This window comes from Ornithodoros turicata, chromosome 5 (genome assembly GCF_037126465.1).
Source record: "Ornithodoros turicata isolate Travis chromosome 5, ASM3712646v1, whole genome shotgun sequence".
In the NCBI taxonomy this organism is placed as follows: domain Eukaryota; kingdom Metazoa; phylum Arthropoda; class Arachnida; order Ixodida; family Argasidae; genus Ornithodoros; species Ornithodoros turicata.
Window position 1 is genome coordinate 7,870,777 of NC_088205.1, and position 27,930 is coordinate 7,898,706.

At 45.8% G+C, this 27,930-nt stretch overlaps 1 protein-coding gene across 1 annotated transcript in view; it reads left to right on the plus strand.

Annotated features, from left to right (window-relative positions):
- LOC135393920 (ecdysone-induced protein 78C-like) overlaps positions 1-27,930 on the plus strand; it is a 64,727-nt gene that overhangs the window by 18,465 nt on the left and 18,332 nt on the right. The window lies entirely within an intron of this gene.

Consider the following 27,930-nt stretch of genomic DNA (forward strand, 5'->3'; position numbering starts at 1 on the left):
AGCATCTCTTTATTGCTTTTCTAGCGTCGAGTAAAAGAGATAGCGTGAATAATCGCCCAAGAAGGTACCCTTATCAGTGGTAATAAAGAAGGAGGTAACTATGGTTAAAGGTGTGCGCGGGTGCGGCTGTATATATATATATATATATATCCGTGCAACATCCTAGTTTGCGCATGGAAATAAAACATTTTGAAATCCGCGCGGATAAACTGTGGGTATAACCATCGTGCATCCGCGGAGCGAGCGGATATCCGCGCCACTATCCGCAGATAAGCGTCAGTATCTCAGCCTACGCCCCCTGAGAGAGTACTCAGTGAATCCAAAATGGCGTGTCGATAATAATAATAATAATAATAACAACAACAACAACAACACTGATAATAATTCGTGGCTTTACGTCGGGAGACAACTGTAATCGTGAGCGACGCCACAGCGGTGGGTTAATTTTGTCCATCCACCTGAAGGCCGAAATCTCAGCACACCGATGGCGTGTCGAAATTCTTCGTCCGCTGACTGACCGTGCAGTTAACTGTCTCAGCGGCAAGTCCGTGGATAAGACATAACATCCCTAAGCGCGGCTGCAGGTCTTAGAAATTAGAATCGCAGGTATGGATGCAGATACTGTCAATGTTACCCGTGCTCAGTTGTTACTATAGGTTATGTGGACGTGGAATACGTGGGTGATAAGTCGGTTGTCATTTGATTAAAAAAAAAACGTGTTAGAAGACAACATACTCGATTGTTGTTTATAGCGCAAAGGTTGAGAGAGAGATGCACTTTACACCAAAGCCCCCTTCCCTCCCTTCTCTCCATAGGCAGTTCCAGTGCGAGAGTGCGAGCAAGTAACAACATCGCACATGCGGTTCTTCTCCTGTGACACTCGTGATAACGCTATACCCTGTTGCGCATACTCTTCACAACGTAGTAGAGAGTTCTAGAATAAGACGCCCAAGCGCTTTGGGGTCCCAAAGAAATAAGAAGTCCTCACGGCGCATGCGTAGAGCCATTGCAGTGTTTTGCGTAGAAGCGATATTCCTTATCTCATTGGGTCTCCAAAGCGCTACCCTCTTCTGAAGCTCACTATTATTGATTACTGACGCCAGTTTCTCTCATCCGTCAAAAAACTAACGTGGAGGGAGCGTCTTGATCGACACTCCGACGAACATAATACACCACGCGTTGTTTTGTCCCAACAGTGGTCAGCCATGTGTGAGACTTGCTACTCTCTGCTCCCCTATAGTACATGCCGTTCTGTCGCATACCCTGTTCATCCTCCACGATGAATGCGATTACATTGCCGTCGCCCGTGTCAGTTGATTTTCGTTTTGTACCTCGTGACATCATCATAAAATATGCGTACAATGGCTTTCTTACGACATCCACGTGATCACCCACTCGTCATTCGACCTGTACTCACATAGTTCCTCTTTTCCCCGTTTGTTCACCTTTCCCGCTCTCATTGAATGCGCACCATCCTGGACATAACCTACATGATCGAACGCCCTCGCATAACGCTCTGTCCGTTCCTTTTTTTTTTATCGCTCGCGATTTCTTTTCTTTTCTTTTTTTTTTTATCGCGCCCTACTCGAAATAACGCGCTATTCTGCACCCGTAATTTATCGCGAGTCTCCGCTCGCAGTCTGGTAGTTGATCGAAGCGACACATCGCGGCTAGCGGACGCACTACTGAACCGAGAATGAAAGAAAAAGAGGTGGAGAGGGGGCTCTTGTCTGCGCAGAGGGGTTGCTGCTCTTCAGTGTTTCTTTTCGTAAGCAGCCCTGGTTAGAGCTCTCTGAATTGAAGTCTAAAAAATCACCAGTAAGGAGGACTTTAGAAAAAAAAAAAAAAAAAACGAAAGAAGAAAGCAAGGAGCTCCATATGCGGGGGTGTACATTGACATCCGAGGAAGAGATGTTGAACTCGGAGCGTCTGGTTCGCTGTCTAGACCCTGACAATTGTAATGTTGCATAGGCCCCGAAGGGGAGTTGCGGGCGGGGTAGTGGAATGGGTTGTTTTTTAGGGGTAGGCTGAGCAGAGATGCGGAGGGGAGGCTTTTTTTATTGTTGATTAGCCAGGTTTGGGGTGGCGTTGCCGTGAAAAGGAAAGGTGTTTTGGCACAGAGAGCGTCAGGTGGCATGCAAGGAGGTTAGGGTTTGGATCGAAGGATACGAACCGTTCACGGTGTTGTGCGCATCTGTTCAGCGGGGGCGATCGTATAAGCGTATGAAGTTCGTTGATCTTGTAGACTCATATAGTATACACAGCCACCGTTTATTATGCCACCGAATGTCACCGTTTGTTGTGCGTACTCGAAGCTTCCTTCGAAAAATTGTACTCCCCGGTAACCGGGTGTCTTATGATACGCATACGAGCCAGCTGTTCAGTACACATTTTCACGCGTGATCATGAAATATGTCCTACAAATAGCATATTCGTACCTCTGCCTATGAGTCGACTCCTTCTTCTTTTTTCTTTTTCTTTTTTTTTTTTGTAATAGACGGGTTGGTGAAAGACATTCGCTGTGATCTTCGGTGATTGCTCAAGAGTTTGTGTCATCAGCTAGTGTTTAGTCCTGTTTAGGCCTGTGCATGAGTTTACTGACGGTACTTATTCCTTCACAACTTCACCTGCATTGCAGTCAATGCGGTACAACTCTGTGTCAGTTCTCATATCTTCACATACGAACCTGACTACATAGCCAGTTCCAAACAGACAGTCTCACTTCTAAGACAACTAGTCCCTATGTATTTCAGGTGGTTTCGCGAGCCATCCGCGGTTCAAGTTCGCGGGATTTCGAAGAAAACCACTCTTCGCACACACGCACGCACACATACACACAAACAACAACAACAACAACAAACAAAATCAAAATAGGTTTGAGAGTTTTGCGTATGCGATATACATCTACACATGCACTCTGAAACTATATGACAAATTTTGGAATAAACCAACACATGCCAACAATAAACAATCATCTTACAATAAAGTTGTTGTTGTTGTTGCCAGTCGAAGGAGTGCCTCGTGGTTATCATCAGTAAGGCCCGTGGAAAAATTAAAATGGCACGAACTGTGCATAGCAGTTCCCCGTACTTCACTATGCCCACTCCCATGTATCACGTTTGCTTTATCGCGAGAATCATATCATAATTCGTAGAATATGTGAAACGATTACATTGTGTTATCATCATTGACGTGTGGCGTATGAAGAATTTTAGGAATTTCTACAAGCGTGGTAAGATCTATTCCTCGTGCAATTTAACGCACGCGTAATTTAGGCTACGTGGCGCAAGCTACCCAACCGCGGATATTCAAAATTTCTCGTTCTACAAACTTCCGGGGGCCTTCGTTCTCCCAACACTCTAACGCTGCCAACGCTGCCTTACTCCGCGCATCTTTTTTTCTTCTCGGTCCGCAATGCAACAACCTACGTATCCGCACCCCCTCCTTCAAATGTATCCCACATGCACCCTCGAACGCACAAGCGATGCCGCACCCTCTTTCGGGTCAAGAAATGCGATTTAATTGTTACTCTCACAACAGGTCGTCCGTAAGCGTTCACAAAGGTTCGCTAGACAAATAGCGAAAGTCTGCCTATAAAAGCGTTTCCTGATGTAACATCCTGCGTGTTCGCGACGCGGAATGACGCAAAGATGAGGCCTCAATGCGATTGGCTCGTGGGTGGCCTCTGGCGGCGTCTAGCGGAAGTAAGGGGAAAGTCGCCGGGAATGTATCGAAAGGAAAGTCTCAATTGTGCGGTCTCGTCTTTTAATGTCCACAAGGGGATTCGTTCGCTCGACTTCATCGCTGTGGGATGCGTCCGCAACACACAGGACGAGCGGACGTTGAATCGCGACAACGTTTCACTTTGGTTTCACTGCCGCTTTGTGGGTGCTGTCCGTTCTCGCTCACTATTTCTATCCCTTGTCTCTCTTTTTTTTTTTTCTTCTTCTCTGGCTCTCTTCCTCTGGTAAACTTATATAAGGACGTGCTGCAATTGAGAGTTCAGGAAGTGTACCTCTGATGGTCTGCAAAAGAGAAGGTGTCCTCACGATGAGAACGTTCAGCTGTGAAACATGGACTGCATTGTACGTATAGCTAGGGTTAGGGTTCGTATACCGAAATCCCGGGGTTTCGGCATAATTTCGCGAGGCCAACTTCCGGGCTTTCGGAATAATGAATTTCTGCTTTCTGAACAACGAATATATGCGGTCGTGTACAAGTGAAAAGGAAAGAACAATGTTTTGACTTTTGGTTTCAAGCAGCCCTCCCCTAAAAAAATATCATTTGCAATCGGAAACCGAATCAACCTTATCGTCCACGACATACGATAAAGACGTCACCTGCTGACTTATGTGAACCACGCAAACTATATCCAAGAGCAGCCCTCAACTTGCATTAAAACCTAAACGAAATCGTGAGTCTTCCAATCCATGGGACCACGCAAAGTATTGCAGAATCTCTCTCTCTTTCTCTCTCTCACCAGAATTTCTCTTTTTTGTTCTTTTAATCTCCATGAATACGTATGTTTGAATGTGAGAATAAAAAAACTGAGACAGAGCCAACTAGATTGGGATGCTCCAGACCAGAGTACGACAATTACTATGGATGAGTAAATGGGGAAGAACAAAACGCACCAGTCCCCAGAATACTCCAGCGGAAGATGCGAAAAACGCCGTTGCTTTTAGCAGCCGCTTTGGTATTATATAAGTGCTGAACGTCATACGTCTTCTCGTGCGTGCTAACCGCGGGAAATATGCTGGGGCGCAGCCATAAGATATTCCGTAGCGGACGAGAAGAGACGCATTCCAACGCAAAATCGATATTCCTGCACAGTGCTAAAGCTCAACGCGGCGAAACTTTTGCCCAGTGCTTTTTTTTTCTCTCTCTCTCTTTTTGTGTGTGTTTTCTTCCACTAGAATGCACCGCGGGAATGACAGGAAGCGCGCACTGTATCGCAGTTTGTGATAGTGATAGTATATGTGATGGACGTGCAGGTGGACACGCATCTCTACGGCATCCTGGGAATAGCTGCAGAAAAATCCCGATCCCTTCCCGGGATCTCGGGATTCACATTTACAAATCCCGAAATCCGGGGATTGTAAAAACGGCCCGGGATCTACAGCGCAGCATTCTGAATAATTGTGACGGGGTGCTTTCTGGAAAATAGAGCTTCGTTTTATTTGAATTCAAAGAATTTGTCGTCATCTGGGAGCGTGTTTCGGTTCAGAGAGAGCGTCCTTCTCCTCTTCCTCCAAGACACATACACAGTTTCTTTCCTATGTACGATGACAAAAAATCATGTTTTTGCCGTCCAGGCGAATGAATTTAAAAAAGTAAAAAATGTCTCACAGTCGTGAGGAGTAAAGTATAAACAGAAAATATTACGATACAATAAAAATATATGCATTATAATTTTTTTTTCATCGTTGTGAAGCTCCACTACAGTGTTTACAGCGATGGGGTAAAAAAGACGTGAAATCGGCACCGCGAATACTGAAACTCATCCGGCTGTGACGTCACGACAGGCATATTGGGTAGCACGATAGAGGTCACGTGCTCACGAAAACCAATTGGCATGCCCGAGGCTCTTCCTCCTCTGACGTCGAAGTTCGACACCGAAGTTTGTATTGAGGGGTTTCTCGTTGACAAGGGCGCCTAGTGCAGTACAATGCAATGCATGATAATGAATCATAGCTATGAAAGAGTCATCATAACCAATCTAATAACTAAATTTATTCGAAAGAATGTCCGTCGTTTGCTTAGTCATAAATGTTGACCTTGGTATCTAAACCAATTGCGCAACCTTCCACAGGTACAGTTCATGAACACATCCTAAACTATAGTTTTATTGATAACAATTGATTGGTGATTTGAAGAATTGATGGATTGACAATATTGACATCAGTGCAAAAAACGCGCTCGGTTGACGACATCTTTCATCTCCCGTCTGTAGCCTGCTCTTTATCCTACATGAGATGTAGTACAAATAGGTGCACCTAGCGAGTCACGCGGAAGAAAGCCAGATTTTTTATTTTTTTTAATGTATCCCGCAGACGGCTGCTCTGTTACGCAAACCTATGAACATCTCATCAACCAATCACGTCCCACGAACCTTTTCACTCATGCCACGTCGCTGACTTACACTAATAATAGCATTAATGACATTGATAAGATTCAACAACCCAGGCTCCCGTATTCTTGCTGCAACAATAAGGACATCTCATAATGTATCACAATGCGCCGACCAGTCAGTCATCCATCTTCGCCTAAACTCAATCCAGCGAGAATTTCGTAGACCGAAACACGGCAAGCTACGCTGGGCTACACATCCATGCGTCTCGCCCGAAGCAGTCACGAGATGGAGGTGAAGAAAAAACGGAGCTCCCCACTAGAAGTTATCCGTCAAAATCTCGTCGTAGCGCGCCCTGGATATGAACGCTGACATTGACCGTTAGATTTTGACAAGCGTGCTCTAATCCGCCGACGATTAAAAGACGCCAGAGAGTGTTTTGGCTGTTGAGGCGGATTTTAGACACGGTTTTGGGATGGACTCCGCGAAAAGGTGATGCTAAAAGAGAGATTAGATCTGGTCGGCGGTAGTGGATCGGAGATGGTGTGTTGATCGGGCTTCCGGTGCTGTTTTTGATCGACCGGGCGAGAATGCTGTCCTCTTTGGTGTTTTTTTGGAGGTGTTTTGGGGCTGATGTTGGGAAAAATGTGATTGAAGAGGATCGATGTTCGCGGTGTATAAAGTCGGGCGTTTGCTCTTTTCGTGTTTCTCCTCCTCTCTCCTTTCAGCTTATATTGCGGGAATATGTTCTTTTTGACACAACAGATGTTGACGTTGGCTAACCTGCATGTTCGGGTTGAGTACGTGTTCGTGCTGTTGTCACGAAGCCTATAGTCCCAATCGTGCATGTCAGTTTGACATGGGCATGTATAACAAGAGGGTAAGGTGACGGTTTGGTTCAGCTTGAACGTTGTATTACGTAGAATAGCCCGTTTGAAGATGACTGTCGTTCGGATGTTTGTCGCTCGCGCGCCAGTGTATTTTTGACTTGATTCCAACCCGGTTGTGGACTTCTACGAATCTACGAAACTACAATTTCTCTACCGGTTCTATGATTTTCTTTGCCAGCCCTTATACAGTTTCCGTGCATACCTACTACGTCACAGAGACCATGTATGTTCTTGTGAGTCCTTCGTAAGTGCTTCCGTTGAAGATAATGCAAGGCCTGTTGAACAAGAAACATCTTTATGCAGTCTTTCCTGCCTACTTTCCATGGATTGATAGGATGAGTCACGCAAAACCAACATGTTTCCTTATTTATTCATTTGCGCAGCAATGTATCGTATTGTTCTGTTTTGTTTTTGAATTACGCGTGAATAGTTAATCCGTGTTGCATTCATGAGGAGCACCACCAGTGAATGTCGCGGATCCATCTGTTTTTTTTTAAATTTTTTTATCTGCATTGTAAACTCCACAGGCTGCCAGTGCGCTTTCATGAAGCTCCACCATACTGAGCTCCACCCAGCTCAGAAAGTTTACAACAGGACGGCTTCACTTATAGATCAAAGGCGTTGATCCGTGGCGCTTCTTTGACGACCAGATCAGTTTCAAGATGTATCGAGTCCATCGAAATCACTCAAAGCGACCTCAATCCCGCCAGATCTATTTCTTACCGTAAGAGAACGAATGAACGATACACACACTTGGATATCGGACAAGCGGAGAACAACACTACAAACGAAATCAACGCTATTGACAGTACAATGTTCCAACTACTGGTCATCAACATGGAACGAAGTGCTCAGCTGTGCGTTCAGAGGGAGGATAACCTTGAAGGCTTTGATCGTACTTTTTCCGCACCCTTTCAGATATGTTGGACGTCCGAACCTAAAGTGTAGTCTTGTACTACTATGAAGCACGAGGATAAAATTCATATGCGGAAAAAGGCAACACGAGCATGTTCATGCGCAAGAAGTCTGAAAAAGAAAAGAAGAAGAATGGAAATAACAAATTGACGGCCCATGTTACAAACCGTGTTTCTCAACAAAATATTCTGCTTTTACATTTTTTTTTTAACAGGACGAGACCATTCACGCCCATGCGCTCCACTTGTGTGATCCTCTTTCTGGTATTCCCAGTTTGATCTCATCAAGAATTCTCCTCGTATTTGCTTGTACCTGTCATGTTCTGCATCTGACGTGGATCTCTTTTCGTAAACAAGGCAAACACAACTGCAGTCAGCGACGCTGACATGCGCGTGTTCACTGGCCAACACGGAAAATGCTTCTCACCATCATCACTTGACATGTCCGTCTCCTAATGACGTGACAGTGACCCAAAGTGAGAGCTCCCTCCTCTCACCGCCGACTGGGCGGTGGACAGCAGCAGAGAAAACCCCCCCGCTGCGACAAATCTTTTCCCCCCCTTGGATGATCCCCGAAAATGCTTACCACCTCCTCGCCCATTTTAAACCGGTGGCGAGAAGGAAATAAACCTCCTTACCCCATACTCAGGGGTGAGGGAGGAACCAAACAGGTTCCGGTAGAAACCCCCCAAACGGACAGGTTGCCACCAGTTCAACGACCCTCCAGGTAAACAGAGAGAGCGAGCCGCATCCTCAGTCCGCGAGTTCCGCTCGGCAGGCGTGGAAGTGGCCCTGTTCCGTTCGCCATGATCCCCGGAACCACGTGAGAAGGAGACCTTGCCATGGAGGTCTTCAAGCTCGAAGACAGCGCGCTCCTGCCGTCGTCAACGAACGATTCGGCTAAGCTCAGCGAACTGGGCTTCGATGCGGCGGCCGAGTTTTTCTTCGACGTCAAGAAAGAAGGCTACGAGGATAAACAGGTGTGTTATTTCGAGACTGGAGACTATGGGAAGGAGTACACGGCGCTGCCGCCTTATCCCGGCACGGCGAACGGTGATGCGGACGGACAGAGCCCGGTGACTTCTCCATCGGTGGTGTGTGGGCCGACGTCCCCGCAGGTGACTGTGTTATACGAGCAGAAAGTGGTGCCCGAGAGTTCCAGTTTGGTGCAGAAACATCACCACCACCATCATCATCACCACCACAAGCCGGTCGTGAAACAAGGTGAGGTGCTCTGGAAGGACAGTTCATTGTTGCTATGGGATTCGGAGGGTTCGGCGGATTTTTGTTTTCATTTGCGGGGTTCCGCAATGTACACTACAAGGAAGGTTTGGTCGCCTCGGTTACCAAAAGCGTGGTCCATTTCGAGTGCCAGAAAGACTCGTTTTTTCCGCAGTATCGAAATCGACATTATATTTCTCTGTCATACGGGCATCCATCGTTAGCTAGTCTGTGCGCCTTGTACACGCGCGCAGCCAATCTCTTTTTTAACGCCTTGGACCGGTGTCAAAAACCGTTCACTGAAACGAGCTTCCGGAACGAATTTGTCCGAGCAAAGTCAGCCAAATGGTGGGCCATACCTCTTCGTTGACAAAAGAAGACATCCGAGGTGTCACCGCGCGTCGACGTCAAACGGAGCTCCGTTTTGGCTCGCGAGCAGGTGCCAAGAGAAAAGTGCCGGACAGGACAGAAAAAGGAGCCTAGGAAACACGAACGCGCGGATAAGACACACGCGACGTCTTGAAGCCGCGGGCATCCGCCGTACCAGGGACGTTCACCTCACGCGAGCGTTGGCCTCGGACATCGGGCATCAAGACCCTCGTCCGACTTGAACGTAGAGTTGTAACAGAAAAGAGCACGGGTAAGGGACGTGGGTAAGGCGTACGGGTAAATCGAGCGAAAAAACGGCGAATTTGAGCCGATTTTCAGTACCAATTTCCGAACGACCGCTGCCGTGAACCGACGGAGTGGCATTGACCTTGCGAGAGCGCTCACCTCACTGACTTCGCTCGACGTTCCGATGCTCGGAGAGGATTCCGCTGCATGAATTTTGTATCGCGGCGCGCTTTGGGAATTTCGTAACTTTTCGTGAGGACCTTATTTGGTGAAGCGTGGATATATACGATACTGATAGAGGAGAGATGTCGATGGTCGCGGGCGATGATTTGTAGTAGCGGCTCTTCTCTCGCAAGGTCGTTCTCCCTTCTCGAGGCCAAGTATAAATAGTTCCGTTTTGGAGGAAGAATTAAGTTTCTTTTTTTTATTAGTCGCTGGTGGCCGTGCAGACCATTTTCGTTGCAACGTGTGTATCTTAGAATTTCGCCGGATACAATACGCGTAGATGACGTTGCAGCTAATATTACGACGTCTTCGTCGGGGTCAGCAATTGTTCACGCATTTTTAATCATTTATTTGACTTGACGCTACTGTATAATTACGATAATAATTATTACTGTAGTATATAGCAGAAATATGCGGAGTTCTATAGGCTTTGTGCGTCGCCGTTGCTTTTAAGCTGTTCGAGAATAACTAATGGCGCAACTTAAACGTCCGCCTGTATTTAAAAGTGCCCACGCCAGGCCAGTAAATGCATTTTATCAAATGAGATCGCGTTTTTTTGACGACGTGTGATAGACCACGATCCTCATACGTATAAGTTCGTTGACCGCGATCCCCATTGTAACAAGCAAGTGTTACGAACCCCGAATGCTACAACTGCGTTACCGACTGAGTTTGCTTTATTTAACGACCTAATAAAACATGAGGGGACTTATACAGGATCGCCGAAACGTCGCGAGCGCTGGCGCGGCCAGCGCAACCCGGCGAGGTTGTTGATCTGACGTTAATGACCCGGTATTCAAACTATATCTGGGCGTTCGCTGAACTGAGAAATCATCGTCAAACGTGTCTTAAGGAACAACAGTGCCGAGTTTTAGTCACGGATTTTGCAGAATCGAAATTTTTACTGAATTTCAACCGGAGGTCATTGACGCAGGTGAGTGACCCTTCGAGTAGTGGCTCCAACTTGACTTGAGACGTGGCAGATTTCTTTCGAAATGCAGTCAGACATTCATTTGCGGGGAATTTGCGGAGTTTTCGAGATACCTCGTATACCGAAGTGAAGTTGGACGGCAGTTTTTATATAGTGAGGTTAGTGGCCAGCGAAGGCTGCCAAGTTTCTGTCACGGTAGCATCAGAGAGCCGTGTTGTGTTTCGCCGTTTCGCTTGAAATTATTTGGTATTCGTGTGAGTCACCTCGTCTGCAGTTGCGGGTTGGTGCGCTGATGATGTTGGCAAGTTATCACGTAGAGGACCGCTGGGGGCTTGCTGCAACAGTGTGTAGCATTGTGTCAGGTGTAGGGTTGGCGAAGGCGCCGGGATAATTGTGATGAACTAGTACGTTTGTTTCAGCAATGCCAACTCCGATTTTTATTATTATTATTTTTTTCTGTTTTGAAGAGGAAACCAAGTTATGATACCTTGTTTCCCTCCATCGTTTGACGCCTGTGTGTGTGACGCATGCAAGACGTAAGACCCAATTAAAGCAACTACACTCGAACGGTAACCTGTCATACATTTTGATTTTCCAAGGTCGTGTATGCCTGAAAAATTGTCATTCGTATTCACTTGTGGAATTTCTGCGTTGGGCGAGACATGAGGGTATTGATATTGAAGAGTTCCAGTACGTCGTACGTACGCTATCGCCTTTGCTTACGTAAGTGATAGCGTTGACGGTTCTGCTCACGCCCATATCAGAAAGATAGCTTCGACGTATGCAAAGGCGATATAGCGTACGACGAACTAAAACTCTCTATTGTCACTATCTGCGTCATAGGTTCAGCTTGATAAGCTGAGAACCTTGCGCCTTAAAAGTTTGGTTCGCAGCACTGAGAGCTACACTCTAAGCCCGGCAGCGAGTAAATCAGCGCTACGGTTTTCGCATATCTGCAAAGCTTAATGTGCGAACACGTCGGCCACAACGGTCCCATATACTCCTACAAACGGTATACGTGGCGTGCATTATCCGCTACGTATACTGTAAACAGGACTGTATCGAATAATTATCGTGATAGCTTTCTTCTACATTCAACCGGTATAAAGATGGTGCGTGGAGGTATGGTCTGCGACACGATATTAACGAGCGACATCATCACGGAAGATTCTAGTGGAAGAAAAAGCGAAAACACTGCAGACAGACTAAGTTCCGTCCCGTGTTATGTTGAGCATTCACACGGAGCGAAATATCGGGAGTGGCGTACTGCGCACTTAGCAGACGACACTTCGCAGGCGACACCGTCAGCGTCCTTTCCTGTCGTCTGCTACAGAATATATTGTAGCCGTGTCGCAGTATCTAGCTTAGGAACATGCGAATGGAGTTTGGAAACCACCACTGTCACGGTACGCTCTCCCCAGTGGAATCCTAGCGCTGCTTTTAGTGTTATACGCGGTGATGATACGCCATAGGCAGTTGTCATGTATTCGTAGTACGTGTTCTACTCGGGGTACTACGTAAATGTATTTTGTACCGTTGAAGCAGTTCTTCCACACCGCACGTAATACTTTGCTCCGTGACACTCTTTCGCACTGCTCGCGCACTGCTGATCGCTAAATGTCGATATGAATATGCTAAGCAAGAAGACGAAAGGGACCATGCGGTATCATGCGAGAATATTAGCTTCATCTGTATTATCTAATCATTAATAATTGACAGCTGCGCGACGACGTTTTGTGCTGGGATCCACGTATCTCTTTGATATTTTTCACCCTTGATCCTTGCAGTGAGTTTGTGAAGGCTTACCTCTCTTGCTGGAGGAAAGCTCACGGTAGCTTACAAAGCCTGAATGCAAAAAAGAATGCAAAAAAAAAAAAGAATGCAGCAAATCATTCTTGCGAAATATCATTTTATTGTGACGTCACACATGAGCGAGTGTCTTCATACTGCGCAACCTCATATAGTTCCGCAGCAAGATATATACCAGCCACGCGGTTATTGATGAAATGAATGAAACCCTCGATAACGGGCGACAATCTCAATTGTCATTCACAATATTAAATGGTAAGGCCGAAATGCACGCGCGAATATGTTTGTCTGTGTTGATATGCGAAGCCCCACAACTATTAATATATTATTGTGCGCCCGTGTGGAGTCCACGAGACGACAATGATCTAGGCGTTACACTTTTTATGCTAGTGCATAGCTGGTATAGACACCACGAAAGGCGCGAGACACTTGTTGCTGCCTCGATGTCGTTTCCTTTATTGTTCTCGCTGGTGTAATGGCTAAAAATCTCGACTTGATCGGGATGTGGCGCTTACATCCATTACAACAGAATGTAGGCGTTACAATGTCACGTAAACGAAAAACTTGCCATGTGTTAACGACCTGTCAGTCAGTGGGTCAAGGGTGGCCATCGCCAGATCGCAATTAATCTTCTTCAATTGCAACTTACTCGTTTCTAATACAGTTCACACGAACTCGCATCGCCATCGCTCCGGTTACGCCGCTGCGGCGCGAAGTTTGAAAACTTGTCTCTTGCATCCTTGCGCCGCGCGCTTGAAGGTCACTCACCTCCATGACTGTGTCAGCGGTTCGACTCGCGGCTTATGCGATTCTGTTTCAGTTTTTTCCCGTCAAATACCTCACTGAAAGCCCTTCTTAATGTTGTTCACTTACGATCGCAACAATAAATGCGACTTCCGACAGAATAAATTGCACGAGCGGGAATCAAATGGAGGTCATTGAGCCGGTGCGGTCATTCGCTCCTGCTGGTCTTATTGCGTCATCGAAGCGATAGCAGCGCCACTGCAACGATTTTAAAAATCGGTTTAATCGACATTTGAAATCCCACAGTTCGTGTCGTGTGTGTCACAGCCGTTTAAGTTGTGATCGAACGTATACGGGCCGAGATATAGTAAATACGGTATACAGTGGTATGAGGCTCGCACGAAGAGGTCATTGCACGCTGTAGGAATGGTGCGCGTTCGTACATGTATTACGTGTGCCTCTTTACGTGCCGGAATTTTATGGTGGGATGATTTGATATGCAACGCTGCATATTATGTAAAAGCGATGGAAAATTAAAGCGAGGGGGGTGCACCGCGGAAGAAGGTCCGCGGTAAGGGGTGTTTCCCGCGAATAAGTCATCGACTGGGTCTGTGGGTTGGCGGTTAACGTAATGGTTTTGATTGGGGTTATGGTAATGTTGCCACGGATTGTTCCGGTCATTGGGTGTCGAAGAGTGCAAGGCAGATTTCGTCCAATGGCATTTTTTTTTTTTTATTGCGGCAAGGAATACAAAGAGTCTCCCGCGAACTGTCAACGCCACCTAGATATAATAATAATAATTTTTATTAGTGCCCAAGAACGGCCGCTAAGGCCATGGTGTTGGCGCACACAATACACATAACTCACAGCGGATACATAAACGCACAAATAATTATGTACAGACATACAGGGTGTTCAAAATTAAGCATTCACTAGCACTCTATAAATAGGCGAACAAAAGCAAAACTGGTGCTATTTTTCTGTTTCTTGAGTAAGAAACAGGCGCTACATAATTAGCAGCACCTGTTTCTTACACAAGTAGCGTAAAGTTATCATCCAGTTATCATCACAGGAGGCCTGCTTATTGCCTCCTCTCTCTCCTTCGCTACGTGTACATATAAAGTCAGAATTCGTCCGCTACTGCTGCGATTGGCCGTTCTGCGAATTCAAGAACTCGCAAATGATTGCGTCTAACCCAGAACCTGTATAGACTCGAACCTGTAGACAAAAAGTGCAACACGTTTGCCACAAAATCAGTCTTGAGAAAGATATGGGACCGTCTTGCGCTTGATTTTAAAGTTTTCCCATTTATAGTACGCGGGGAGGTTCAAGCGCTATATAGTCGCAGACGACGGTGCTTTGTCTCCATGGTTACGACAGCTGAAAACACGTACGTGATTGGCTACGACCGTTGAAAACACGATCCCGATTGGCTGACTCTTAGTTCATTTAGACACCCCTTTGTGCTTGTCGGTGATAGACTTTCATAACGTAAGAGCGCTAAAAACAGGACGAACACAAGACATGTCAGTAAAGTTGATGAAAGTGAGCGCTCGATGTTGTGTGTGTCTTGTGTTCGTCCTGTTTCTAGCGCTTTTACGTTATGAATGACTCTTAGTTGTTACTTCACGTCGACGAATGAGCAGGCTTTTGGAAATGGATTTCGTCCGAGATTTTCCCATGCGACTTTTTAAAGGATTCGATAATAGTGTAATTTGTAAAGGAGAGCCTCGAGGCTTTGAAAGCCTCAAGTGTCTGTGGAGTTGTAAATAGAGCCTGCTTACGAAGTGTCCAGTGAAAGCAAGCGCTCCGGCCTCCTAGTCCTAGGCCCTCTGGGGACCTTCTGTACGAGTACTGCTCCTAGCGGACATAGAAAGTCACGCAATAAAGACAAAGCAATGACATGTTTCGCATACTCTACGAGAATAGTGAATTTTAGTGCATCGTACGTCATCGCCTTTGCGTACGTAAAGGATACCGTTGTTGGTTCTGCGCACGCGCAAACAATGAAGAGAGCTTCGCGCATTGCGCAAGAACCACTGCGTTATACATTACGTACGCAAAAAGCGATAGCGTGTACGATGCAATAAAACTCTCTGATATTTCTGTAGTAGGTGTGGCGCGGAAACACGGCAAATCGCGCAATCCGTAGGCAGCAATGGGCTGACACTGACAGCCTTTCTGCCAAACTGAATAACCTTACCTTACCTTACAACAAGATAAACAGATACGCGACCATATCTGTCTACTCAATCGAAAAAAAAAAAATCATACTGTCACACAATGAGTTCTGACACAGTGTTTAGAAAAGATGAGTAACCTCCCGATCTTGTTGTCATGTCAGTCGACGAAACAGTGCCTAACAGACGAGGGTTTTTCTTTTCTTTTTTTCTTTTGTCGCATCTGTCATCGCGCATAACAGATGGGGGCTGACTGAAGAAGCGCCACATATAATGAGGAAGAAGTGAAACACACCGATCGTATCCCTTTCTTTCCGGTGATTTCCTGATGGCAGGAGAGATGCGCGCAGTCAAGGGCATCGGCCGGATGCAGCGGCACGCGGAAGTTGTACTTGCAGTGTCTTCCGCCGAACCCGTTCTTCACTGCGCACGCGCGCTTCCTCTCTCGTGCAATGTTGGCAATGAAGTTGCGTGCTTTGACATCGACAATGACACACAGTGACATCACCCGGTCATTTGTTGAGTGAGGAGAGGCTTTGTTTGCATTCGAAGGGAGTTTTTGAAGATCGAGTAGCTAGGGCGTTGGGCTGGATTTAGTTCCGCGTTTCGCTTCGGCTGATGATAACTCCCTCATTGAACAAATTTGGAAATTTGGGAACGGCAAAGCACAACTCTATGCTAAGGCATAACGAAAATATTTGGGTAGGACTATTGAAAATTCCAATTCCAAGAAATCCAGAGCGCATGACCCTGCGCTGTTCGAGTAAATTTGCAGGAATACATTTACGACATGCAGCGTGATCCGACAAGTCTGTTGTGATCATGTATCACTATTTTTCCTAGCAGTATATAATATATTTAATATTTAAATTTACGTAATGTTGTCACGAGCAACATTCTTGACGTGTGTGTGTGTGTGCACGGGCATGCTTGACCAATGTTGGCTCAGTTCTACATTTTGCCTTTAACCTCAGTGTGGAAAATTAAAGCGCGCAGGTATACAATCTTCCAGTTGATCCCGCGCACAATTTTTGTACATATTATGTGTATCATTGACCGGTAACCAGGCAGTCCCCTTGATGCGCATGTAAATGTCTTTATCGTGTAAGCTCAATAAAGCATAAGTGAAAAAGCACTGCAGCACTGGTTATTCTTAAAAGCTGGACCTATATAGTCGTGTTCGCGACTGATAGTTCGGATCGACGTGTACGCCGCCACAATGCGCCGGCACTCCCGCGGAGTAACCCTGTTTAGGTTGACGGACTACATTTCCTGCCGTTCTTAGGTTGATGGGCAGTTGTAAAGTCAAAAGTTCGCTCACAAGCCACCCACCCAAAACTCACAATTTATGTCTTACACTACCCTCGACTTTCGCTCCTTCCAAGAAATCCTAAAAATCGCACTCTGAAACTCAGTAAACACTTCTGGTTCTATTCCTTTCTGTTTTTCTTTTTCCTCAGTGAACTCGAATTACACTGCTGAGCGTGGTACCGTTGACCTCTTCCGATTCTCCGAACATTTGGCGCGTTCGGAAAGTCTAAAGCTTCCGCCGAAAGTGAGACGCCACGCGGCCCTTCTTTCTTTCCCTCTGTTACGTGAAGCAGTTTACAACCATCCCCTGCTTATCGTGGACACGAACAAATAACAACATGCAACCGACACGCGGTTCGCATGTACAGTTTTCTCGGGAAAACGAACGGAAGAGGAGAGGCGGCCTGCCACGGAGCTGATTTATTGGGCAAACTTTCTTCGAAGTAGTATACTCACGTGTCTGTTCTTTTGCATTGATCTGCTTTGTCCCACCGTTAAATGGAGCGCCCGTGAAATGAGAAAAAACAAAACAAAATGTTCCAGACGAGCGGATGCAGATGCTTGGAGCCGGAAAAGAAGAAAGTATACCAGAGAGAGAGAGAGAGAGAGAGAAAGCATATTTGATTAGTGAGACTGATAACGTTTTCCTGATCTCTGCATTTTCATATGTGCTCATATATATTGGAAAACTGCGGAGCTGTTGCGGCGATCGGCTATTCGTGACAGTGTTTGCTGAGACAGCATTTTGGCTGCGTGTCACATATTCATTATCTTCAGAATATGTCCACTATGGAAGTTACTCTGTCAGATACAGGCTGAGGAGTATCGCTTCAGTTGTATCCACGTGATATATGGAATCTTGTCTAATACCCTTTACACACAGGCAGGAAAAATGGCATTATCGTGTAAGGAACGTATAAGGTGACTTAACTCTGAAACATAACTTTCTTCTGCCAAGTCAACCAATGTTAAAACTCTTGTTGACATTGAGTTTCCTACTGAAGGACGTGTCCTTCGCCATGTTTGTCACAGTTGTATGAACCCCGTATTGACGATCATCGTGCCTAAGTTTAATAAGCACAGACTACGATCACCAGCTTACATACATTTCCTTAGTGGGTATGCGCACACGTATCCTTATGGTGTACGCCGAGCAAATCGGAACCATAACGCTACAGAGAAAAAGAAACAACAAAAGAACAGCAGAGCTGAGTGCGTGACCGCCATGCGAAGTTCTGTTTATCATCAACATAACGAAGCATCCAGCTGAAGCATCATGCCCATTATTTTTGCGGGGAAATTTCGTCGCTTTGACATTTTGTTTGTCATTCGAAAGCACGGCACCAACTACTATGAATCACGGATGCTAGCTGGCTGAACAGTAACGACGCTATTCATTCCTTCAGATTGCGATATTCAACGGAGATCGTTATGGGACCTCCTCGCTGCGTTTATCTATGTGAGGAACGTAAAGGAAGAAGAATGACGTTGCAAGACACAAATGGTTGTCCTAAACGCGGTGTCGTCATAGTGCTGGCTGTACCTCCATAAATGGAACGGTCGACGCAGAAATTCGAATATGTTTGGTTCCAGCTTTCCTTTATCTATTTTTTTTGCCGCAGCTTTCTGAGAACTTGAGAGCGTTCAAATTCTCTCTGAAACTCTCGATTTGCCCAGTTCCGCTCCGTTTAATTTTCCTTTTGTAGTGCCTTCATGGTCTATTTTCCTGCTTTTTTTCCCCCCTATTCTTTGAGCCCTCTGTGCACCTGGATTTCTCGGACCCTGAATCTCTTCCTCCTCCGCAGCCTGGATATACTGATAATCTCGTCAGATTATGCACCCGTTCCGAGAAAAGGAGCAGATTATATGCACGATATAAGAGGTGAGAAGGTCGAACGTAGAAAGGAAAACGTAATAATAGTATAGAGCTCTCGGTTTCGATGTCACGGGAAGAACTCGAGCGCGATGGCCCGTACTGGAGCCCCATTTTGATGCACCCCACGCACCTTATAGAAGCTCACTCCATTCCACGTAATAGACCGCACAATCGCCAGGCTTTAGATGCAGGTGGGGGCGGTGCCTGCTTGACCGCCATATCGGTTGCATAAGAAATTGGAGGGCCCTTTATCTTCGTGCGCGTTGCTTGGAGTGGACGAAAACTGGGCTACGGGAATGTATTATTCCGGACGACCGGCGACGAAAGCCCGGCGTATAAGCGGAAATGTGCGCTTAGAACCGCTTTGTCTCTCCCCCGCTGCAAAGCGGGCGTGATGCTTTTGATTTGGATGACGGGTATTTACTGGCGGATTAGAAAACGAGAGCTAGGATCGGTTGAGATTTGGTAGAGCTCAGGGTGCGGCTCGTTGAACAGATCGTTCCTCTTATAGTGAGCTCAAGTGGTGCGGAGTGCTGCATCTACCGGAGAGTTTCTTATTGAGTCTCTCTTAAAACATCCGGTCAGCTGCAATTGAGCTCAGAGGGTGATAGCCGGCTGTTTTCGCCACCTTGAAATACGAAGCGCATCCGCGCTGTCCTCAGGGTCGTGGCATACCGTCACACTAAAGTGCAAGCGATAGATGCGTCGACAGCGATACAAAAGGAACGGGAGATATACAGGGTGTTCAAAACTAAGCTCTCACGAGCGCTACGCAAACACAGCGATGACAGGGAACCGGATGATAACTTTATGCTACTTGTGTAAGAAACGGGTGCTGCTAATTATGTAGCACCTGTTTCTTACTCAAGGAACCGAAAAATAGCACCAGTTTTGCTTTTGTTCGCCTGTTTATAAAGTGCTAGTGAAAGCTTAATTTTGAACACCCTGTATGCGGGAGAAAGAGACACGCCTGGTAGCGTGTCATGTTCATTCCATACGATGGAGTAGCTGCAAAATTGTTTGCTGTGTGCCGTAAAGTTAGACAATGGACACGATACAGAAAGCTACTGGAATCCAATCCAGTGAAAGGACATGCATGCAGAATCGCATGCCGCGAGCCATTGTTAAAAACATCCCAGTTCCCAGAATAGCAAAATGCCTGCATATTTGCATATTTCGATTCAGCTTATCTGCCGTGTCTCATTTCGTATGTTTTCGTGCGGATGGAGAATGCCTTGCTGCGGTGCACCCACTTTTTATGTTTCGTTCTAGACACTCCGAAGGATCTTAACGATGTCCAGACACTGCGTTTCGTAACCACTGCGCCGAATTTGTAAACAAAAATAAATAAATAAGATAAAAACAACGGTGACACAGAAAGCTTTGACGGGATAATCGGTCTAAAATTTTGTTAGTATCCCAAGCAGCAAAATGTACTGAAAGTCGAGTGCAATAGGGGTGGTCGGTATGTGTTTTATCAAAATACTTCAGTTTCACGAGTCTGTTCAAGGCCTTCTACCTACCCGTCCACCCCTATTGCACTCGACTTTCAGTACATTGTGCTGCTTGGGATTATATCGTATTAAACTTGCGCGGTATAATTGGGTCTTAAAGATAGTCCAAAGACCAGGAAGAGTCATACGTAATACGTGCGAAATACACCCCGGCACTATAGCATAAAACATAACATACAAGTTTCCTCTTACAACATACAAGGTACGCTCATCGTATAGATTCACGACTAGACAGTAAAACTGGGCGCTGACTTTTCCAACAAAGCAATGTAAACATTTTGTAAACATTTTTCGTAAAAGAAGTATAATATATTTGACGACGTACGGGCTTAACTTATGCTGTTCCCCAGACTATTCCTCAGAATATTCCAGCGGAAGATGCGAAAAACGTCATAGCCTTCTGGTGTCACGTGAGCGCACGATGTATTGTCTTCACGTACACTACTAACCGTGGGGAATATCCTGCGACACAGCCACAAGATATTTCGTAGCAGACGACAGGAAAAGACGCTGACGGTGTCGTCTGCTAAGTTTGCAGTACGCCACTCGCTATATTCCAGTACCGTGTGAATGCGCAACATAACACGGGAAGGAACTTCGGTTCCGTGAACAGTGTTTTCGCTTTTTCTTCCACTAGAATCTTCCGTGAGGATGTCGCTCATGTGAATACACGGTAAGAAGAGTCTTCCGCCGTACTTCCGCCATCGAGGAAGAATCCAAACAGCACGCAGTCTCGAACTCCGCCGCAGTTGTCTCATATCCAACTCATCGACATGTTCGAGATGTTTGATTAGACTCTTCCTTCCCCTCGCCCATGGTAGGGGTCGTAATTCCTGCCCATATTGTTCCGATTCCGCTTCTTCCAAGCAAAAAGAGAGAAAATTACAGTGGCCAGAGGCAACTTGCGTCCACAAAACGTGCACTGCAAACAAACTCATACGGAAAGCGGCAGGCAGCCCACCTAACGGGAAACGCTTTTGGTCTTTCTTTCCGCCAGTGAAAATGTAGGGCAAGTTCACGGCCACGCGGGTGAACAACCGCTCTCCTCCTTCCTGGGTGAACGGACTCTCTCTCTTCCACTCTCACCCATCGCCCGGCGCATCAACGCCAGCCGCGCCCCTGGCGGGGAGCGCTCAAAGTAACATTTAATAGCAGAAGGAGCATCTCATCCCCTGTGCAAATGTCTGGGAACGAGGCGTGTTGTGATCTTTTGAGACTTTTATTTTCACTCTAAGTTATTTTTCGAACGTGTTGAGGAATCCCTCGGAGAGGTTTTAAGGGAAGGTGGACCCATCTGCCGGATTCCTTTTCATTTTATGTTTTTTTAATGGTTATTGGTCTTTATTGTTATGCGTGCACGTATTTTTTGTTGTTCACTTGCCAAATAAAGAGAGAGAGAGAAAAAAAAAAGCGTCGGGAGATATAATAGGGATTCATTTGAGATGATTTTTGTTTCGTGTTGTGAGAACGGGAATAATCGATCGTTATTGGAGATAACTTCCCCAGTGCCGGCTTTTTATTACACTTCAAAGTGGAAATTTTGCCAGTATTCTCTCCATCTCTTTCTTTGCCGCTCACTGTCTTTGCTAATAGCTGCAGACGTAGAGTCATCAGCAGAACAGATAAAGTAACACATCGAATGATTACCCTTTATTAAGCGCATACGTATCGGCTAGTATATTGTGGTGTTGACATGTTGTGGCATGTACAGCATTTAAAACGTTCGAAATCTTAACAGATAACGATTCGTTTCTAACGTTTAAAACCTACAAGGCTGAAAAGCACACACACACACACAAAAAAAAAAAACGACAACAACAAAAACAACAATAATAAGATCAGGGACGTGACTATTTAACAGTAAACAATGTCTTGAAGATAACGTACGCCTTTGTCGTACTGTGCGGTATCTCTGTCGGGCATACTGCGTTAGATAGCGAGCTTTAATACCTGAACGTTTTACTTCGTTTAAAATAGGGATGTGCCAACCGAATTCACGAATCCTAGTGCAGGGATTCGAGATTCGGGAACCCGAATCCCAGTGCCCAAGACGGCGAATCGAATCGAATCTTTCGAATTCACCAACCACGTTAGTTCGTTTCTTTTTCAAATTGATCGTTGCCTTAGCTTTATGGAAATAATTCAGGCTCGAGGATTGATGTAATTTTTGTAGTCGATGATTATATATGATGATTCATAAAGCAAATCATTAAACAAATGTCTCATATTCTGCTTCAAAACACTTTTCAGTAGTTTTTTTTCTTGGCTTTTTAGACTCTTTTTAAAGAAAGGATTAGAACGATTCGTGATTCGTAAGATTCGTGGATTCGCGGAACCTTCCTTGGATTCGGATCCGGATTCGGATTCGCCAAATTCTGGATTCGTCCCATCCCTAGTTTAAAATATGTCACCTGTCCTTCATCCCCAAAGCGCTTCCCAACACGCAAGCCGAACCGCAACGAACGACCTCAGTATTTTCTGACCCATATACGTTATCTTTTGCTTCCCACCGCGCAACAAGACCAAAATCGCACCTGCGAGACAACTTGGAATAGAGGTGGACTTTGTTTATTACGAGAGCGTGGCCGCCGAGCAGGCAAAGTTAAAAATGCCCACTTAGTCAGCATGCCTTCCGGGAGAACTGGAGATGTCGCGAACCGTTACAGAGACTACTTGCGGCGGTCGCTCCCTCAGACGTGCGCTCAAGCTGTATTTACGAAAAAAAAAAAAAAAAAAAAAGAAAAAGAAATCAAAAACGAAAACCTGTTCGTAGCGCCCTCTTCCCCACCCAAAGAACTACGAGAAGAACATGACGAAGCTGCCTTCGCCCATCCAGGGTTGGAGGCGTGTACATTATACTGTGTTAGAGCCTTTTCTCTTACTTAATTATGTTGGAGAGATTCCCTTTTTGTTTTTATGCGTGGAGATCCCTCCCCCGTACATCAGTTCTTGATTCGTGTTTTGGTATGGGGGAATCGGTTGGCTTTCCCCACGCTGTATATTGCTCACGCGGTGTAAATACATAAAAACGAGGGAGAACGAGATCATGTTTCACTTTATTTCTCTTTCCTTCAACTAATTGTTTTCTGCGAGCAGCTGTTTCCTTATGGTTTTCCAGCGGTGTCGTGATTTGAGCTTCCGCTCTTCATTTCACGAGTTCTTACGTGTTGCTAGATTCGAAACGTTCGGATTTTCAAAAATGTATGGTGTTGAATATGGTGTTTATTGATTTTCTCCTCCTTTGATTCTGGTATCCGACATTCCGGCATCTTCTAGTATTCGCCTGTAGCACTACCTCATGCACCGGCTTGCAAAACGTACGTAGCCTTATTTAACGTGAATAGCTGCCGCGTGGCATATTTCTTTAAATATTCAGTTTATTCGCTTGTTAGTTATTCAGTTGAAGAGGCATGACTGCAATGCCATGCTTAGGTTCAAAACGATAAGCGTTGACAGTGAACTGGCGTTATTGTTGAAGCTTTGATATCATCGCAACAGACATAGCTTCGACTAAAATCGCAGGCGTTCGAGTTCTTCTTGCTGCAGAACCAGCAAAAACAACGAAAAAGAAGATTAGCGCGCTTCAAGACTGCGCTTCGCGCTTATATAGGCCTTGAAATGTATGTTCTGTCCCGGCATATTTTCAACAATTCCCACTTAATTGACCGACCGCAGCCGAAACTTTCTCACACTTGTAGTATGCACCCAACGCCGACACGGAAAAAAGTCTGGTCACATCCGGTCCAGAAAAATCGTAAACTCCGTGACCAACTCGAAACTGTCCGCACATCCGCAGTTTTCGGTTTTCGGCGCGTCAAAATTTCTTTGCCGCGTACAGGTCGTAAACTCGAGTTGGACATGACCGTTGCATAGCCACCATGGTGATGGACATTTTCTCCCCAACATTGCCAACCTTGGACGCGAAAAAAAAAACAAAAAACAAAAAGAAACGAAGAAGGACACACTGTAGCAGACACACTCCAGACGGAACAATTTTTATGATCGGGGGAGAGCAGCCGCGCTTTGAGAGAATCACGTCAGTGGCGCCCCCAAGGCAGCACGAGGGTTTTATAGAGAGATCGTAATTTACGTCGGCCCGTCTTTACACGATGGGACGTAATCCGTGCAGACGATAGCTCCGGTGCTCCCCGACGCGATTGTGTTGAAATTTACAGGTCCCATCCCGGTCTGCCGTGCTTATGCATACTTTTCAGATCCGTTGAGAACTGCAAATGAAAAGGACATTGCGAGATATTTATGGCTGGATTCTTAATCCGACTACAACGTGTGAATCCTGATCTGGGTTTCGGCAGAGGAAGTTTCGGTTTCCATTTTTCTCCGCTCTCTCAGGTGTCGTCTGCTGCGGAAACATAAGATACCGTCTGCTAACAAAGCTGTACCTTTGTGTGCGCTTCTGCACGTTCATGGAGGATATATTTTGTGGTTCTCCCAAAGGGAAAGTGAGAGCGGACTGTGTTTCCTTGACAAATATCGTCTGCTCCAGGGCCGCGGACAGCCGGAAGCTTGCTGACGATAAATTTTTCGCGAAAAATCTACAATGCATTGCTTAATCGCGTGTGAGTTGAATGTGGGGAGCCGTATTCTTTTTCATTCAGTCGGTATTGTTTCGTAACGCACATTATGTGAACAGGGATGTACTTCTTACCCTCAACTCTACGTACTGAAGCTGCGATTGAATGAATGGTAATGGAATTATTTGTGTATGTGTGTGTGTATAACAAATGCAGAAGCTGGCAAAACTTGCAAAACTCATTGACTAGCGTAGACATACGCAAGGTTCCCGAGGGCAAAGTGCCGCATATCTTGCCCACTGTAAAGCATGTGTTGGATGTCCGAAGCTTTCTTCAGGGACGTATGGCGAAAATTACGTATCAGCTTGTGAGGTTACAGACTTTATTTTGAGCATAAGGAAAAACGCTTATCTCTATATATCGTAAATAGCCCCAATATCGAAGGGTGATATTCACTAAGGACATAAAACCCCTCGTTAGTTTCTTTCTCTAAAGCGAGATTCACTAAAATCTGATATCTAAATCAGAAAGCTTTCGTTTTCCGATCGTTTATCCTCAGGCTCTCCGGTCGATTATATGCGCCACTTCCATCCGAGCGCACTGCTGTAGCCTCGCCTATCTTCCATTGGTGGCCGCAGTCGGCCCATAACCACAGTTGTATCGCGGTACCAATAGAGGATGCAACCCTATTCAGCTTTCATCTCTTGCAACATCCGGGAATTATCTTCGCCCCCCCATTATCAATATAACACCGGCAGCTCTAATGGCGTCGAATTTTCTACGCCAATGTAGATAAAAGAAATTACTCTTCCCCCCACAAAGAGCGTGCATAACTTTTACCTGGAACTGCATCGGGGCAAAGGGAGTAACATTTTTGGGGAAAGTTCAGCGACCTTTGGATTCCCAAGAAACATTTTCGGTTTACGCGTTCGGATATGGGCTGTTTACGCCTTCTGACGTATTGGGGTCAGCCGTCCCCGCCTGCCGGGGGTTTTCGCTCCCGCAAGGTGGGTTCTCGCCCGATTGACTGCACGGGGTGGTGTCGTTGCAAAGAGAGGAAGATTTCTCAACTCAACTGAATCGACGGGAGTATGCGGTAGTGAGCGAAAGTTCGATGCCCTCTCACCGTAAGTTCCGCGTGGGAATACACCTTGGGTTACGGGGAAAAAAAAAAAGAACTTTCCTCTTTTCCTCGCTAGGGAAGGAAAAAGTGAGGCGAAAAAGGAAGAAAACGAGAATTATTTGTCATTTCTCCCCCCTTCTCGCACTTTGCTTTTTTTCTCTACGTAGCGAGTAGTTCGCGTATTGTATCGCGAATCAAATCGCAGACAAGGAAAAGTTTAGCGTATTGTGCACAGTAGAGCATGATTACGTACACTAGCTGTTAGTATCTGTCGACCCATAGTCTTAACTCAAAGAACAAGGAGCAGTCAAAAACAGGGACAACGACACAAGAAGACACACAAACAGAGGCTCCACTATCAACAAGTTTTTACTGAACAAGCACATTTATAACCAATGGTATAGAGGGGAAAAAAAAGGGGGCAAAAACGGAACACACGTGGGGGCCATAAAAACACGAGGAACCAACGAGTCATGTACCAACAAGCCCATCAAGCTACTCTAGTCATAGTCTTAACCTATCTAAAAAAAGTGCGTACATATATGTAAATTATTGTTTCCATTATGATAGTTCCAAAAAGAGAAATGCGCAGTTTGAAAAGCGACTGTTGTTGCGAAAGGGAGATTAGGTAGCAAGCGAGCTGGTGGTGACGATACATAACTTGAAAACCCGAGACAAGATAGAGGACGATAACAGACAATACATCACGGTCTGTGTGTTGTGTTGTCTGTCATCGTCCTCTACGCTGTCTCGGGTTTTCAAGTCATGGATGTTACGGCGGGCCTGCGATGCTGTCATTTGTACATACATAATTTAACACATGCATACAATGCAATACTTACATATATAACTTCCGACTATACCGTATACGATTCATGGATCGAGTTCTTCAAGAGGCCTGCCGCTCCTCGGCACCTATATAGCTATGACATTCTGTCGATATAGTTGAGGGGTAGGCATGAAATTTAAATAACGTTTCAGAAGCGCAGCGCGTTATTCCTATATATACGACCAATAAGGAGTACAGGTACCTCCTCTGCAAATGTTGCCACACAGGCGTTCGACCAGGATAGTTGATGCCACTACGTAGCGGAACTACGGAGCTATTACGGAACATAAGGGCTACTAAATAAGCATACTCCCATGTTTGGGCATCATTTTATAGCCGCGATGTCGGTCATATCAGTGATTTGTCGAGACCCCTTCACCCCCCAACTCTGTCCCCAAAATGTTTGGCGACACCTCCTCACTTTTTTTCTCCGTGCCTCCCCCCCCCCCCCCCGCCCTGCAGGATCCTTTGTCATTTCAGCTTAAAACACATGTCTGTTATGACAGTAATGACGCAATAAGCTGTTATGACGTAGCTGTGCCCCCCCCCCCTCCACTCCCCATTTTTTGCAGCGCCCCACGGTGCTTGCGGTTTGGGATAAACAGTTGGGTTATATTATGGTCTCCGAGAAGCATTGCACTTCACGCGGCATCCGTGTTTTGGCGCGGGTGGTGTTTACGTAAGTGTGTTTACAGTCCGCGGTGTGCCGGTAAATAACCAAACCAAAACTAATCAAATAATAGTAGTACAATAGTAAGTAATAAATAAACCATAAGTAATCAAACCCATCTTCACGGTGATGCGTGGCTGCCGTGCAAGGAGGGACATACTTTCTTAACCAAATTACTTACAGTTCTCGTTGATTAACGAATTCATTCAAAACACTCGCTAAGCTACTGTTGCACCTGTTCGCTGACTCTCGACCAATTGTGCTATCGAGAGGGAAAAAGTAAAAAAATAAATAAAAAGTGAGCGGTCCTCCGGCTGTTGAAGCGGGTACCTCGGCGGCGATTCTTGAAGGTTACCGTAATGCAGCGCACGTGTCCACGTTTCTAGGAAAGTTTAATCAATACAGTAGGCAACTATCTCTCTGTTCATCAGAAAACGAGGCGACAGTAGACTTGATCTGTGAGCGCAGAAGTGATA